Below are 18,610 nucleotides of genomic sequence, written 5' to 3'. Positions count from 1 at the left end.
ACGAACGATGAATCTTTGAAGAACGGTCGAGAATCTTCGCGTAATTACTCACGGAAACGTTACGGAAGCGCCTCGGCCTGGATTTTCTTCACGGAACTAATTTTCCTCAGCTATTGAGAGAGAGAGAGAAGTGCCTAAGGGGCTGAACCCTTTTCTTCTTCACTTCTCCCCCTATTTATAGCAAAATAGGGGAGAAGCTTGCCGCCCAACTCGCCCAGGCGAGCAAGGTTGCTTCCTCTAGAAGCAACAACCTTCTGGAGGGCCCAAGTGGGCCTGGTTGCTATTTCACCCCCTGTTTACTAAATGCACCCCCCTTTCCATTTTTTTGTAATTCTTTTTCCGTAACGTTACGAAACTTTACGAATTTCGTAACGATACTTATTTTTCTTCCGCAAGGTTACGAATCCTTACGGATTATGTATTTACTCTTTTTTAGCTTTCGAAGAAGTTACGGAAACTCACGGATTGCGCAAAAACACCTCTTTTCGATTTCCGCCACATTACGGAATTTCACGAATCACGCAAGCCTGCTTCCTTTCGATTTTTGAGACGTCTCGGGACTTCATTTATTGCATGTCATCAAGTAATAATCCCCGGGCGAAATTAGGGTATGACAGTTGCCCCTCTTTACTTACCTCTCATCGGAGATAAGAGGAAAGCAAAGATAGGACACTTATTTCGTCCGTCCTGCCCTTTCTACGATGACGACTCTTGTCTCCACTCCTTCTTTTTTTCTTCTGCACAAAACAAAATACAAACAACAACAAAGAACAACGAACATAATATACACATATACACATACACATATTTGACGAAGGAACCGATCCGGAAAACAACAGAATAACGTGTTTCCCTGTCACCAGAGACTTCGCGCTTGACAAGGGAGGACACATGAACAGCGCTAGGCAATAACATTCATGTGGCTCCGGAACAAAGGTGGAGTATGGAGGATTGCCTTGAGGGTCCGCACTTAGGCAATCATGAAACTCAGCTCCAAACTCGAAAGTGGAGGACACATGAACAGCCCCAAGCAATAACATTCATGTGGCTCCGGAAAAGGGTGAGAATGGAGGATTGCCTTGAGGGTCCTCTCTTAGGCAATTATGAAACTCAACTCCAAACTCGAAAGTGGAGAACACATGAACAACCCTAAGCAATAACATTCATGTGGCTCCGGAAAAGGGTGAGAATGGAGGATTGCCTTGAGGGTCCTCTCTTAGGCAATCATGGAACACAGCTCCCAACTCGAAAATGGAGGACACATGAATGACAATGCAATTCATTCATGTGGCTCCGGAAAAGGATGAGAATGGAGGATTGCCTTGAGGGTCCTCTCTTAGGCAATCATGAAACACAGCTCCAAACTCAAAAGCGGAGGACACATGAACAGCCCTAAGCAATAACATTCATGTGGCTCCGGAAAAGGGTGAGAAAGGAGGATTGCCTTGAGGGTCCTCTCTTAGGCAATCATGGATCACAGCTCCAAACTCGAAAATGGAGGACACATGAATGACAACGCAATTCATTCATGTGGCTCCGGAAAAGGATGAGAATGGAGGATTGCCTTGAGGGTCCTCTCTTAGGCAATCATGAAACACAGCTCCAAACTCAGAAGCGGAGGACACATGAACAACCCTAAGCAATAACATTCATGTGGCTCCGGAAAAGGGTGAGAAAGGAGGATTGCCTTGAGGGTTCTCACTTAGGCAATCATGAAACTCAGCTCCAAACTCAAAAATGGAGGACACATGAACAGCCCTAAGCAATAACATTCATGTGGCTCCGAAAAAGGGTGAGGCGGGACCGAACAGTCCACCGGGTTTTTCCACCTAAAAGGATAACATGCTTTTTGCAAAGAAAAATAAATCATTCGTGAGAGCACCACATCTTAGAGAAACAATATACTTGTGCCAAGGGTAATCTTCCTTGTAACCGAGAATGAAGGGTAGGATGTCAACTTCTAGCTTTCAAATGAACACGCAGGGGAAACATTGGGCTTAGCTGAAAATAAATCACTCATAGTGTATAAAACTCACAAGGCAAGTGTTTTATCCTATTCCCAAACCATAACTGCACCATGACTCTATTTTGCACACGATTTCCTATCGAATCAATGATCAAACGTACGATCACGGACCAATAGGATTTTCTCGAGGGTGGTGTTTTTGGAGAGGAAGCTGGGTGTTTCGGTCTTTTCCTCTTTGTTCATGTGGGGTGGAATATTGCCAGTCAAGAATGATTCTGAGTGGCAATCTGGCTTTGAAGAATTTCTGTCCTCTTTCTTTCATTAATCGAGAAGTTCTTCTTTTCCCTTTTCACTTCTTTTCGACCTTTGATCGGGAATCCTTCTTTCCTTTCTTCTTTTCTTTTCTTGATTTTTTTTTCTTTTTTCTTTCTTTCCATTTCTTCCTTCTCTTTCTCTTCACTTTTCCTTCCCCATCCCTTTCTTTGGGAAATCGGGTTTTAGCATTCCATTCGCTCTCCCTTGAGGAGATTTCATAGTCCTTTGCTTCGGGGGAAAGGAGGAGGATTCTCTTGATAGGCCAAGGTTCAAAAAAAAGTCCAAGGTTGTGTTTCAATGGGGTCTTTTATCGTGGGAACCCCAATCTTGATATCTGGGGCGAGACAAATTTGGGTGTCAAGGTGTCACTCTCGGCCTGAACTTCCGTATTATTCCATAAGGCACGCGTGACAATGATGATTTGAAAATAACGTGCAAAATTAGTCATGGCTACAGCCAGGGGGGCACTCAAGCATCCCGTTTATGGCATTGTGACACTACGGTTGGGAATTTACACAGACAAACCCAACGTTTCCAAATTATGTTCTTTCATCAGTTCAATGCATTCATCCATCCTTATCTCGGTTCATTCCGGAAAATAAACTCTTATCATCGGTCCCTTGTTTCTAGAATATGCGTTTGCTCTTTACGAATGATTCATACTTCTTAACTACAACATGTCGATCTTTGCGGTCTTTCTTTCTCTTTACTTTTTGTTTTATTTTTAAATATGTTCACTAAAACTATACACTTGTGGTTCTTTATGAGGAAAATCTTTCTTTATACATCTATGACAAACTTCTTCGGTACACGCATTAGAACTCTTCTTCTTACGTCACACGGTCTATATACAAACCCTATTTACATTCAAAGATTTTCATTTTTCCCAACACACCCTTATGGTTCACACAAAGGTTTCTTCATGTACACTCGTTGCTCACACACACAAGAATTCCTTTCCACGCATCATTTACACACAAGAATCCTTCTATACACATTTCCTTTTACATACATGTATAAATAAAAACCTTTTTCTTTTCTTTATGAACATGACTTTTATTCACAGCGCTTCTTTCTTTTTATTAGGATTTTTGGTTCATTTTATTTTATTATTTTTAGGACGACGTTCCTGAATGAAAAAAACTCTACGCAGTTCCAGCATTTCAACAAACATTATTGACAACAACGAAACAAATACCGACGTAACAACTCAAGTGATATGTATGCACAAAACAAAAGTCAAAACATGAAACAAACGTCAGTCCCTTAATCAAACACAAAATAAGATGATATGTAACAGAAAAAAAACAAATGGAAACAACAAGAAATATGGATCAAGAGATCTCCCAATCATGTGGCACCGCTCCCTCCTAAGAAATCAAGTAAATCGGTCATCTCTTCGTCCTCGCGGGCCTCATCTGCCTCGTCGGGAGCCTCTGCTGGTGCCCCTGCTGGTGACTCTCCTGCCTGGGCCTCAGGCGAATCTCCAGGCCATGCGACTTCTGCCCTGAACTGGTCCGGAGTAGAGCACGGAAAAGAAGTAAAGCCCTGGCTCTACAGGCTGAGACTCATCTGATAAAGACAATCATGGGTCTGTACATATGCCCGGTGGTTGGCCGCCTGCTGGCGAACCAAATGCCGCAAATACTGCTCCGTATCAAACAATCCGGCTGGACCAGCCTGATGAGGTGGCGGCGCGTCCGCGGCCTGTGGTGCGTCACCCTGGACCTGTCTCTGCGTGCAGTACTTCTCAATAAAAGCTCGGGTGATGGGCGGCCGAATCACCTTGCTAGGTGTGACGGGGACGCCGAACGACTGGCAGAGTCCTGTGATCAAGGCGGGAAATTCCAGGGCCCTGTTGGACTTATCTGGGTCCAGAGGGTGCCTGGTAGGCGTCATACCTGCAAATATATAGATGGCATCAGCGATTAGCTGAGCCACATGAATGCTCATCCGCATCAGGACGGCGTACACCAGCTGACACTTCGGCAGGGGGAGGTTAGAATTATGGTCACTGGGCAGGATGTTACTCAGCAGCAAAGTCATCCATATCTGAGTCAGGGTGGTCATGTTGGTGCGCATGATCCTCACCCGTCTCCCGGCAGCAGTCCGGGCAAAATCTTGCCCCGGTATACATAGCAACTGGGCGATGGCCTCCTCATCGAACCCATCGGACTGGTTCCTCCTCTGGCCATACTCGCACTCCTAGCCCTCTTCCAGCACTAAAGGATATCCCAGGAGCTGCCCGATAGCATCTGCATCAAACGGGATCCACTGACCCCTCACCCAGGACCTCATATCATGCACGCCCTCCTCTGTTGGCCAAGCATTGGCGTAAAATTCGAGGACTATGTCTAGATCGAACTTGGCCATGGGGGTGACCAGTGATGCCCATCGCCGACGACCTATTTCTTCCTGGAAATCGGTATACTCATCGTCCCTGAGCTGGACGCGTCGCTCCCGGAGAAATGACCATCCCTTGATGGCCTTGAAGCGCTGCTAGTGTTTAGCGCTCCTAAAGCGGTGGCTGTCATATTCGGGAGCACAACTGGTTCCTTCAGCCGCCTTATCCTTCCTGGATCTCTTTGAGGCAAGTTTCCTCAAGGCCATTTCCTGAGAGAACAAACATTTAGAAGTTAATTTTACAAGATAGCGCTTATCTTAACGCACAAAGGTCGTGCTAATCCCTCTGATGGAGAACAGACTCATGTAATCCATTTATGCACACGTGTATGTGTAGAAAATATCCTATTATTTATATCAACATAGAAAGATATTCAAAACATTCTAGTTACTACACATATATTTTTGGAAAGAATACTTACACGCATGCTCAAGGTATTGTGCCAAAAGTTACATATGTTCATATCCTAACTATTTTGCTACCACAAACTACCCACACACATTTGAAGTATTAACATACAAATTTTTGTTGTTCCATTCATATTTATTTATACATATATGCACATTGGAGAGCCAATCTCACGTCACGCACACACTTGCATTTGAAAAGGAACTTTCATGCCATCTATCTACACTTGAGGAGCAATTCCACATCATATATTCATTTGGGAAGCATTCTTGTGCCATTTTTGGCATGGGTACATTTTTTTTTGAAAGGCTTCTTATGCTACCTATCCACAAATATACATATTTTAAAAGGTATTTTTACGCTACCTATCCACAAATATACATTTTTGAAATGCATTATTTACTATTCATTCACTTTGCAAGGTATTTTGATGCCATATATTCACATATATACATATTTTTATGCCATATATATTTACGCACATATCTACACACCATTGAAAAGCATCTCCCACGTTACTTAGGTGCAAAGTGCCAATCATGGGGCAGCCCAAATTCTTACAAACAAATCCCTATTTTCATGCTTTTCTAATCCTAAAACCAAATTTTGGATTCCTAGCCATAAGCATGTTTCCTTGCATTGAAGCTACAAGTTTGGGTTCCTAAGCTTGGAATTGCATTTGGACACCTATTTTGAATCTCCTATGCTGTACCTACATACATAAAAACAGCCCCACCATCCCAATTTTTACAAAATCATATTCATACACCATTGGGGCATTTCACCGAGCACTTGGTGAGCGCATGTTTGAACATGAATTGCAAGAGAATGGGAGCAATGTGGCATGCCCCATTGTTTCAGAATACAACCTAGGCCTAAGGCCTTTTCATTCAAATCCTCAATTCAAGAAAACAACCACCAAAGCAAACCAAAACTGCCTCACAAATATAAGCATGTTCTCACAATTTAAGGCACCAAAAGATGAAGAAAACACATCAATGGGAAGCAAAAACATCAAGGATGGAATACTTACTTGTTGGAGTGAATTGAAACACCACAAATGAAAGCAAAAGGCAACCAAAAGTGGCTTGAGGGGGCAAGAACCGCAAGCCTTCGTGTTCTTTCTTTCTTGAATGAAGGGGGGAAAGTTTTTGGATACAAAAATGTTCCCCTCCTTCGTTTTTATATTTTGAGTGAAGGGGTTGCTCGCCCAGGCGAGCTAACCTACTACTTTTTTTTTTTTGGTGTGCGTTTCGCCTAACTTGAACTTACTTAAGTTAGAATTAGGCGTCGATTACCTATTTAAAACAAACAATAGTAAAAGAAACTGCAAACACAAAGGATACTGGGCTGCCTTGCAGCGACGTTCTCTGCTTGTTTAGCGCCGGGAAAGGGCAATGATCGGTCGGTCATGACTCTAGCCCCGCTTGCATCCGTCCCTATGTACCTGCAAGTAAGAGCCAAACGATATGCGACCGATCGTGAGCGGTCATCATCTTACCTTGGTTGATTTCTGCCATTGTCTTGCCTTGACTTCTGACCGTGGCCTGAGACGATTCTGCTCCTTGCTACCACAAGATATGCATGTGCATGTGCATGTATGAATGTTTCTAATGCGATGATTTTATTTTAGTGAAGGTTGGTTAGGTTCAATTTTAAATAAGCGTTTGGGGCACCCCATACACCGAGCGAAGAGGGCTCAAGTTATAACAAATCTAAAACACAAAGTTTGAAACACCAAAGGGGGGACTAAAACCTCGCCTATCTTTTCCCTTTTTTAAAAGAACAAGAACAAATACAGAGGAAGGGAATCCCTGGAGGAAACCAGGAAGAACAAAAACTCAAAATTACAAGAACATGCAACGGTCCCCTCGATTGCCCCAGATTTCAAGCGTAATATCGTTTAACTACATCGGAGTTCACAGGCGAGGGCAACTCTTCGCCATCCATGTGGGTGAGTATCAGAGCACCCCCAGAAAAGGCTCTTTTCACCACGAAAGGTCCTTCATAATTCGGGGCCCACTTGCCTCGGTTATCTTTAACAGCGTGGGACATCTTCTTTAGCACGAGGTCCCCCTCGTTGAACTTGCGCGGGCGTACCTTCTTGTCGAATGCGTTTTTTATCCTTCGTTGATATAAACGCCCATGGCTCATGGCGGCCAAACGCTTACCTTCAATAAGGTTAAGTTGGTCGTAGCGTGCTTGAGCCCACTCTGACTCTTCTAGGCCTGACTCCGCCATTATCCTCTGAGAAGGAACCTCTACCTCAAATGGAGCACTGCTTCCATCCCATAAACCAAGGAATACGGCGTTGCCCAAGTAGAAGTTCGCATCGAGGTTCTGTATCCATGCAGGGCGAAAGGCAACATCTCATGCCAATCTTTGTATGACACTGTCATCTTTTGAACAATCTTCTTAATATTCTTATTCGCAGCCTCTACAGCCCCATTCATCTTTGGCCGATAAGGGGTAGAGTTATGATGCTGGATCTTGAAGTCTTCGCACATCTCCTGCATCATCTTATTGTTCAGATTGGTGCCATTGTCAGTAGTGATCTTCCTGGGGAGTCGGTATCGACAAATCAACTCCTTCTTTATGAATCTAACTACCACATTCCTTGTGACGTTAGTATAAGAGGCTGCTTCAACCCATTTGGTGAAGTAATCTATCGCCACAAGAATGAAGCGGTGACCATTCGACGATTTGGGTTCTATGGCCCCAATGACATCTATTCCCCACATAGAAAAAGGCCAAGGGGCGGACATAACATTCAGAGGATGTGGCAGAACATTGACGTTGTCCGCGTATGCCTGACATTTATGACATTTCCTGACATGAGCGCAGCAATCGCTTTCCATGGTGAGCCAATAATAGCCGGCCTTGAGGATTTTTCTGGCCATAGCATGCCCATTGGCATGTGTCCTAAAGGAACCCTCGTGGATCTCCTCAATCATGAAGTTCGCCTCTTTGGCATCTACGCATCGTAGGAGGGTCATGTCGTGGTTTCGTTTGTAAAGGATAGTACCACTTACAAAGAAACCAGTAGCCAATCTCCTCAACGTCCTTTTGTCATTGTCAGAAATCCCTGGTGGGTATTCTTTGTTCTCGACATACTGCTTGATGTCGAAATACCACGGTTTCCCATCCCGCTCTTCCTCTATTGCATAACAATATGCCGGCCTGCCTTGAGATTTGAATTCGATGTATGCCAGATCCCCGTGTGGGGCAAGTTGAAACATGGATGCCAGGGTGGCTAGTGCATCAGCCATTTGATTCTCTTCCCGAGGTATGTGGTGGAAGGAAATGTCATCAAAGTACTTGGCTAACCTCAAGATATGAGTTTGATAGGGTATCAACTTCGAATCCCTAGTTTCCAATTCTCCTTTCAACTGGCGTATCACCAAAGCTGAGTCTCCATACACCTTGAGTAGTTTTACATCAAAATCAATGGCCGCCTGAACCCCGAGGGCGCATGCTTCGCACTCGGCCATATTGTTGGTACAATCAAAACCTAGCCTAGCCGTGAAAGGAATACACTGATCATTCGGGGATACAAGGACTGCCCCTACTCCGTGGCCCAAAGCATTTGATGTCCCATTGAAGCAAACAATCCATTTGTCTAGGTCTTCATGCGTCCGCTTCTCTTCAAACAGGGCCATGATATCTTCATCTGGGAACTCGGGGTGCATCGGTCGATAATCCTGGAGGGGTTGCTGGGCCAAATAATCTGCTAAGGCACTTCCCTTTACCGCCTTTTGGGTGACGTAAACGATATCGAATTCAGACAATAGTACCTGCCACCTAGCGATTCGTCCCGTGAGGGCTGGTTTTTCAAAGATGTATTTCACGGGATCCATTTTGGAAATAAGCCACGTGGTATGGCTGAGCATGTACTGCCTAAGCCGATGTGATGCCCATACCAGCGCACAACATGTCCTTTCCAGCATTGAATAATTCATCTCACATGCGGTAAACTTCTTGCTCAGATAGTAGATGGCTTGTTCCTTTTTCCCAGAATCATCATGCTGACCCAATACGCACCCCATAGATTCGTCCAACACGGTCATGTACAGGAAAAGAGGTCTTCCCGTTACAGGGGGATTTGTGAGACTCTGTTTGATTTTCTCGAAGGCCTCTTGGCAGTCATTATTCCACAGGACCGCCTGGTTCTTACGTAATAGCTTAAAAATGGGTTCACAGGTAGGGGTGAGTTGCGAGATAAATCTCGCGATATAATTCAACCTGCCCAAAAAACCCCGAACCTGCTTCTCCGTGCGTGGTTCCAACATTTCAAGGATAGCCTTCACTTTCTCGGGATCTATCTCTATCCCTTTCTGACTTACGATAAATCCTAGCAGCTTCCCCGACTTCACCCCAAAGGTGCACTTGGTTGGGTTCAGTTTTAATTGGTATTTCCGCAACCTTCCAAACACCTTACAGAGATTGACAAGGTGTTCGTCCTCAGTCCGAGACTTGGCAATCATGTCATCTACGTAGACCTCTATTTCCTTATGCATCATGTCATGGAACAACGCCACCATGGCACGTTGATAGGTTGCCCCAGCGTTTTTCAACCCGAAGGCCATCACTTTATAGCAGAATGTCCCCCATAGGGTGAGGAAAGTGGTCTTCTCTACATCTTCGGGTGCCATCTTTATTTAATTATACCCCGAGAAACCATCCATAAATGAGAAAAGGGCGAATTTGGCTATATTAACTACCAATATGTCAATGTGTGGCAGAGGAAAATTGTCTTTTGGACTAGCCCGGTTCAAGTTCCGGTAGTCTACACACATTCGAACCTTGCCATCCTTTTTCGGGACTGGGACAATGTTGGCCACCCACTCCGGGTACCGCGCCACAGCTAAGAAACCTGCATCAAACTGCTTCCTTACTTCTTCTTTAATTTTTAAGGGCATCTCGGGTTTCATTCTTCGTAACTTTTGCTTAATCGGGGAAGATCCAGGATTCAACGGCAACTTATGCTGCACAATGTCGGAATCCAGACCGGGCATGTCTTGATACGACCACGCAAAGACATCTTGATACTCTTCAAGAAGGATTATCAAGCCTTGGCGGATAGGCGTGGTCATACCGGTTCCTACCTTTACCTCTTTCTTTTCCTTCGGGGTCCCCAAGTTTACCTATTCGGTTTCTTCTTGGTGAGGCTTCATTTCACGTTCTTCCTGAGCGACCAACCTCTCCAACTCTGGTGACAGGACGTCCTCTTCCTCTTCCTCGTTTATCGTTTGGCTTATATCTCGATCGAAATCGATTGTCAAACCCTCGTTGTTAGGATCCTCAACGAATCGACCCTCATATCTATACCAAACAAGACAAAAGAAACAAAAACATGCAAAATGATATGAGAAAAGGTGGAACCGCAAGAACAGATGAAACAAGATCTCTTTGATTATTTAATAAGGTAGGTTTCACAAAACAAAAGAGAAAGGAAATCTATAGGCTCTAATTACATTGAATCAGCGGTATAGACTTCTGACTGACTTATCACACACCAGTTCCCCACTTGGGAATCGGGGTGGCATGGTTGCACAAAACTTGGTGGGTCTTGAGGGAACTCCTCTTCTATTGCAGCCACCTCCTCCTCGGGCACCATTCCAGTGCTGGTGAAACACTGGCTAATACGGCCGGGCCATACCCTATCCGCCCGAAATCTTGACAACACGTTCCTCCTCCCCGGTATCCCGGGTTCATACCCTAATCCATACATGTATGGATTTCCCTTGATATCGACCACGTCGGCATTCCCGAGGCAGTCCATGCCTAGACCCATTACGGGCTTAAATCCGTTCCTGAGCATAACACGCGCCACCATTATGGCCGCTTTGGAGAGAGAAGGTAGCGACGGACTCGGTTCCACAGAGGCGCAGCTCACCACCTCAAAGGATTGGAAAGCCGTTTCCAATGATTCTTCCGCCGCTTCTACGTACGGTGCGGAGGAGGGGCAGCTCACTAACATATCCTCTTCACCCGACACTATCACTAAAAGTCCACCCACTGTGAACTTCAATTTCTGGTGAAGCGTTGAAGGGACCACTCCCAGGGCATGAATCCACGGTCTTCCCAAGAGGCAGCTATAGGCAGGATTTATATCCATTACTTGAAACACCACATTGCAAGTGTGGGGGCCTATCTGAATGGGAATGTCGATTTCCCCCATTACTTCCCGTCGAGTACCATCAAAGGCCCGCACCACCATCGAGCTCGGTTTTAAACGTGACGCATTAAAAGGAAGCTTTTCCAAAGTGGTCTTCGACATTACATTTAAACTCGATCCGTTGTCGATAAGTACCTTTGCGACAACCTGGTCCATACATCTCACCGACACATATAGAGCCTTGTTGTGTCCTCTCCCCTCAACGGGAATCTCTTCTTCCGCAAACGTGATATAATTGTTGGTGGTTATATGGTTAACGATGCCTTCGAAACCCTCCACTGAGATATCATGTGCTACATGGGCATCGTTAAGGACCTTCATCAACAGCGCACGATGAGGCTCGGAGTTTATGAGTAGTTTAAGCAAGGAGATCCTTGTTGGAGTTTTATTCAGTTGCTCGACGACCTTAAACTCGCTTTGTTGGATGAGGCGGAGGAACTCATGGGCCTCTTCCAAAGTCACTGTTTTTCCTTGAAGTCCCTCTTTCTTTTTGGCTCCTCTTGCCACGGGAGGATCTACTTCTTTCGAGGGGGTGGCTATATCTGTGGGCTCTTGGACCATGGGCGCCTTCCCTTTAGAGGGCAATTCCGCCGGGTGAGGGGAAGCGAACACCCGACCATTGTGGGTTACGCCACTGAGGCCGGTGATGTTGGTTACCTTAGCTGATAGGGAGTCAACTTCAGTTGCAACTCTTTCGCTGGACGCGGGAGGGGTATGCTTCCACGGAACGGCCTTATCACTTTGATATGCAAAATGGCGTTGGCTTGGGCGCCGCCTGCGGGTATATGGGTGTGGAGCCGGTCCCTTTCCTAGTAAAACATATCACTAGGGCCTTGGGGGTTAGAGGAACCTTCTTCTCTTCCGACTGCATCCAAATTTGTGGTTCTTCCTTCCCTCCTATGAACACTTCAAGCTGCCCGCAATCCAGGAGCCGCTGAAGCAATTCTTCCACCACAGGACAGGTTTCCATGTCATGCGACTCCCCGAGGTGAAACAAACATTCATCCCTTTCATCTCCACCTCGGGAGACCATGCACGCCGCTTGCAGTGATTGATAGATGAAGCGTCTAGAAGTAGCCACGTCTCCTAACCTCTTTGTCCGTGATGGCCCGTCCTCTTCGACGGTGTTCACGCTAGCACCTCCATGACTAGCTAGCGGGTTGGTTTTAACATTTGGGCGTTCTTCCTGAAACGCTAGCCAGCCGGCACTAATCAGATGTTGCACTTTATACTTGAACGGGATGCAGGAGTCAATATTGTGTTCGAGAACTCCACTATGGTACACACACTTGGCACCCGGATCATACCACTTAGGGTAGGGTGGCTGGAGAACCTTCCCAGGTATGGCCACCACCAAGTGATTCTCCAATAATGAAGGCCATAACTCGGAATATGCCATGGGAGTAGGAGGGAAGTTGTCTTTCGGGTGCTGTGCATATTTATAGGTCACGCCGGGGGCTGTATTATTAATTGGCCGGGGTGCGGCTAGAGCTGTGTGTTGGGCTGGTGCTCTTTCTGCTGCGGGTGGTCCTTTTACTTGAGTCAGGAAGCAGTTCCCGGCTCGGATTAAAAAATTTGGGGATTGGGCTGGTATGAGCTTCGGACATTTTGGGGTGCTTTCATCCATGTTGGGGCGGTGGTGACCGAGTGGGCGTCTCCTTCCTTTTTCCTCGCGCCCACTGCTGGGGCTCTTCTGTTGTTGTTGGGGGCCATATTGGCAGCATATTTAAACTTGCCTTTTCATAGCCCGGATTCAATCCTTTCTCCGGCGAAGACGAGATCCGCAAAGTTAGCTGGCATGTAGCCTATCAGCTTTTCATAGTAGAACGTGGGTAACGTATCTACCATAATTGTGATCATCTCCCTTTCCGTCATGGGCGGTACGACTTGGGCTGCGAGATCTCTCCATCTCTGGGCATATTCCTTAATAGACTCATGCTCTCGTTTAGTCATACCCTAAAGTTGTTTCCGATCGGGAGCCATGTCCGTATTGTACTGGTACTGCCTAATGAAGGCAGTTGCCAAGTCCTTCCATGATCGGATCTGGGAAGCTTCCAGATTGGTATACCATGCTACAGCTGCCCCGACCAAGCTATCTTGAAAGAAATGGACAAACAACTTTTCGTCCGCAGAATACGCCCCCCATCTTCCGGCAATACATCCGGAGATGCCCCTTTGGACATGTCGTCCCTTTGTACTTATCAAAGTCTGGTACTTTGAACTTGGGAGGGATGACGATGTTGGGCACAAGACATAAATCTGCCAAATCCGAGAATGGGTAATTACCGAGGCCCTCGACTGCTCTTAACCTCTCTTTAAGCGCCTCAATCTTTCCCTTATCTTCCGCAAAGGGAACAGATTCTTTTACGGGTGTGGGTGAGGCCGGGATATGGTGGACTATGTTCGGCTGGGGTAGTTCATGCGAGGACGGATCTTCGAGGTGCAGCAGGGGGCCAAGATGGGTATCTCCTTCCCCATCGTCTTGCCCGGGATAGTCTTCATAAGGTGGGAGTTGCCCCTCGAAAGTAGGGGCTTGGCTTAAATCTTCCGGGGTGGCACGGGGGGTGATGTCCGGAGGCAGGCCATAAGGATAAGCTTGCGGACTATACCTTCGACCGAACACAGCCGTGTTTCTATCTAGGCCTGGATTCAAGGCGGGCTGCAGCACCGGCTCCGCTTCCCTAACTGTACTGGAGGCGGTTGCGATGGCTTTATCCTCTATGGTTTTCTGGAGTTTTAACATGACCTCCGAGATGGAAGCCATTTGATCTTTTAAGGCCGATAGATCGGCCTTCATCTATTCCTGCACGCCCTCTTCATTATCCATTTTTCTGGATCGAGTGTTATAGGGGTGCCTTGGTGTTTTCTTAGTTATGATGAAATTCCTAAAGAAATAAACAACGGTGAGTATGCCACCAAAACATGAGTATGCAAATGGATGATCGGAGCACTTGGATCCACCCCAAGATTTTTAGATAATGTAATGAGTCCAGAACTTCTCATTTTATAAAAAGAACAAAGCTTTCATCTAGCCAAGATTATACAAAGGTGTTACAAAAGAACCTAACGTTTCCTAATTATATGGGCCATCAAATCTATCATGTGCTGACAGTAATTGATTAGCCCATGAATTTCCTCGGGGGCAGTACACACTTCGGCCATGGCCTTCGCTTTGGCTAACAGACGCGGGAGGTCTTGACTTCCATTCAAGGTCAAGGCGAATCTATCCATCCACATAGTCGCTTCTTGGTGCAGCGCATTAATCACCCTCCCTCTTGCTTCTTTCTCGGCATACACTTGTGCAAAATCCTCGACTAACTTTTGTTCATGGGCCATGGACTGGTTCAATTCTTCCTTGTATTGCCCTATGATAGCTAGCATTCTTTGCTCCGTGGCTTCCAAGTGTTGATCCAAACTCCTTTTGGACCTCGCGCAAGCAACTAACTCTTCTTTTAAGATCATGCCATGCACCCGTGACCGATCTCTCTCCTCTCTTCGGAGCTTGAGCTCATTGTTGCTACCCCACAATGCTCCTCGGAATTTCTCTCGGCCATATTCCTCCTTGCGGGCCCTCTTGGTTTCTTGTTCAAGGGCTCTTGCAGTGGCCACGTTTTCCTCTTGTAACTTGGTGCACTCCTTCCGGATGTGTGTAGCAGCTGATTTGAACATCTCCTTGGCGAGTCTTATCTTCCCTAGCTCCAATTTTAGAACTCGGACTTCTTCATCTTCCTCTAGAGCTTCGAAGTTCTCCTCATCGACAACTTTCAATTTGGAGAGCCAACCTAAGCCCCGCGTGTGAATTCTTAGCCATCCATGATAACCTCCGATCACGCCGTTTCGGATGCCTCTAAGCTCCTTGTCTTTCCTCAACGGACTCCTCCACGCCTTGTGGATTCTTTGTATAACCTTGAGACCTTGCGCGCCTAGATCCCTCACAAGGAAAGGCGAGAGACTTTCTTCGGTCGGCGCTCCCCTCATGGGATATCCTAGCTGTGTTATGGCGAGTGTGGGATTATAATTAATACAACCCCTAGTCCCAATCAATAGAACATTAGGGTAGTCCCCACACGAGAAAAGAACTCCTTCCTTGCCTTCCTTCCAACGAGGAAACCAATTGATCGTCCTGCCCCCTATCCCAGCCAAATGTTGGTCCCAATCGACTCTTCCTTTTTCGGCGCATGAGCGATAGCTTTGAAGCAGACACGGGTGTCTCGTGTCTTGTCGGAATAGGTATGAAATCAACCACACACAGAGAGCGGGTAAACAACAGACAATCCGTGCACTGTTTTTCTCACACCTCCGGTCAAAGGTGTCGAACAAATCTGCCAAGATAGCTACCACTGGACTTTCCTTGCTATGGTGATATGCGAGGAAAGCATCAATGGCAGCTAAGTCTATCAAACCGTCCATGTTCGGAAAGAGGACAACCCCAAAATCAGCAAAGCTAAAATATCCGCAAACGGGCCCCACTTCTCTTGGCTCGCCATATCCCTTGCCTTGCCTTCCAAGTATTTACGTGGCAGGCCCACTATTCCATTCTGAATTTGCTTCATGCGATCCAACTCTTTTGCTGAAACCCCAATCACAGCTGCAATTTTGCTCAAGGAAGGAGGAAAGCCGGAGAAAAGATACGGTTTTCTCCCCCCGAGAGGGCATCCTAATATCTCTTCAAACTCTTCAATAGTTGGTACTATTTGGAAGTCCCCAAACGTGAAACACCTCAACGGCTGGTCATAGTATTGGGCGAGGGATACGACAGCTTCCGTAAATACCTCCGCTACGGTCAAATCTAGAATCTTCCCGTACACTTTGCGGAAGGCTTGCCTTTGGAGAGGTCCCATCAATCGTCCTAATTCCTTGAGGCTAGTGACATCTAGACCTTTAACCTTGACTTGATAAAACCTTTTGCCGTTTTGATTTGTCCCCATCATTTTACCTAAAAAAGGGGGTGGATCAAGACTCCGACATGAATGATGCAATGCGTATGCATGAAACGGAAAGAAAACAACACAAAGGGGTAATTCACACATACGAGACCGCAGAGATCCAATTTTAATGCTACGTTTCGGGCAAGACGGCGCCTCAACGTAGCATTAAATAGGTTACGTATTACTCCAAAGAAACCAAACATCACTAGCAAAACTATAAACTAGTTCTATTTACCAAAAATGCATGAGAACGAATGGCACGGAGCGTGTTTGCTCTTTGCCCCTATTTGGGAACCTAGGACAATATCTAGGGGTCTCTAATAACTGCTCCCCAACAATTCATAACTCACACGGCTGTTTTCTAGAGGTATCATCACTCAAGATAATAATGTTGTGGCGGTATGGAATACCAGCGACAACACATTATAAAGAGAGAAAGCTCTAGACGAGGTTTCACTATTATCAAGCAAGTCGGAGACCTAGCATGATGATAGATTCACCTCCACTCCTTAAATTCCCATGAACCCGGGTGTAGGGCCCCTTTTTTACTCAAACCCGTGGGTGCTTAGAGTGCAGTGTAAAGAATGCGAAATAGACAACAATTATTTACATTTTACACAGTTCAATAAAAGCACACCCAAAGTTTCACAATTCCACAATCCCTAAAATAGGCCTAACTCACAAAAAGGTCCCCAGTGGAGTCGCCAACTGTCGCAACTTGCCCTTTGCGGGTGAGCGAGGGCGAGGCTCATGGGTGCGCTTCCCAAAGGAGGAAAACGTCGGGAAAACCGAAGGAAACCGGTCAAAATGAAAATTCTAAGTTCGGGAGTTGTATTTACGCTTGAGGAAGGTATTAGCACCTCTCACGTTTGTCTCAAAGGACAACAACCTATTTTTTAGAATTGTGGAATTGTGTTATCTTAACTTTTATTTCTTTTTATTTTTTGAGGTCGACAAAAGCGGGGCTCTTACTCCTACGTACCCTCCATCAAAGAGGAAATCAGACCTACGTAGTTCTTCCTTATGCATAGATCAAGTGATTCTCTTTACTTGAAAGGTGATCATTTTAAGGCGTTGGACCTTAAAAATGATCCCTTTTACTTGGTAAGAAACTGAAATGATAAACTTCCAAAAACCTATTTTTGTGGACGAGCTTGACTAGGCGAGTTTGATTTTAGCCTTAGTTTCACTTTAGTTATTAGTCAATTCAATTAAGAATGAGAAATCCCAAAGAGAAAACGTCCGATTGATTTTTTCGCTTTATTTTACTAAAAGACATTTTTTGATTATTATATTATTATTTTACCTCTTTTTTGATTTCCAACGTGGTTACGGCACGACCGAACGGTAGGAATTCATTTCAAACGAAAGTAACGGATGATACAATTCAAACGGTCGGTGGAAATTTATTTTATTTTTAGATTAGGCGAGAAATGACTTAAATAAATGGCTTAAGCACGTCAAAAGAGGGTATAAAAAGTAAATGAAAACGAGAATAAAAATACATGAAACAAAATATGGACCACCACGGGTACATAGAATGAATTGAAAAGCTTGGTTTGAGGTACTTACCCGTTGAAGACTGAAGAAAACGAAGAACGAACGATGAATCTTTGAAGAACGGTCGAGAATCGTCGCGTAATTACTCACGGAAACGTTACGGAAGCGCCTCGGCTTGGATTTTCTTCACGGAACTAATTTTCCTCAGCTATTTCGAGAGAGAGAGAAGTGCCTAAGGGGCTGAACCCTTTTCTTCTTCACTTCTCCCCCTATTTATAGCAAAATAGGGGAGAAGCATGCCGCCCAGCTCGCCCAGGCGAGCAAGGTTGCTTCCTCCAGAAGCAACAGCCTTCTGGAGGGCTCAAGTGGGCCTGGTTGCTATTTGCACCCCCCTATTTACTAAATGCACCCCCTTTCAATTTTTTTGTAATTCTTTTTCCGTAACGTTACGAAACTTTACGAATTTCGTAACGATACTTATTTTTCTTCCGCAAGGTTACGAATCCTTACGGATTATGTATTTACTCTTTTTTAGCTTTCGAAGAAGTTACGGAAACTCACGGATTACGCAAAAACACCTCTTTTCGATTTCCGCCACATTACGGAATTTCACGAATCACGCAAGCCTGCTTCCTTTCGATTTTTGAGACGTCTCGGGACTTCATTTATTGCATGTCATCAAGTAATAATCCCCAGACAAAATTAGGGTATGACAGCCTAAAAGTTGATTTTATGCTTTTGAACGGTCCATGTTAACCGATAAAAGCAAAGAGGACCGTTTAAGGCGTTGGACCTTAAAATGGTTTTAAGTGACTTATGCGGACAAAGCTTGATTTGTGAGTTGATTTCAGCTTTAGTTTCACTTTGGTTATTAGTTCATTCATTCAAGGAAACATCCAAAGAAAAACGTC

This window comes from Glycine soja, chromosome 19 (genome assembly GCF_004193775.1).
Source record: "Glycine soja cultivar W05 chromosome 19, ASM419377v2, whole genome shotgun sequence".
NCBI classification, from domain to species: domain Eukaryota; kingdom Viridiplantae; phylum Streptophyta; class Magnoliopsida; order Fabales; family Fabaceae; genus Glycine; species Glycine soja.
Note: the sequence above shows the minus strand (reverse complement) of the source record.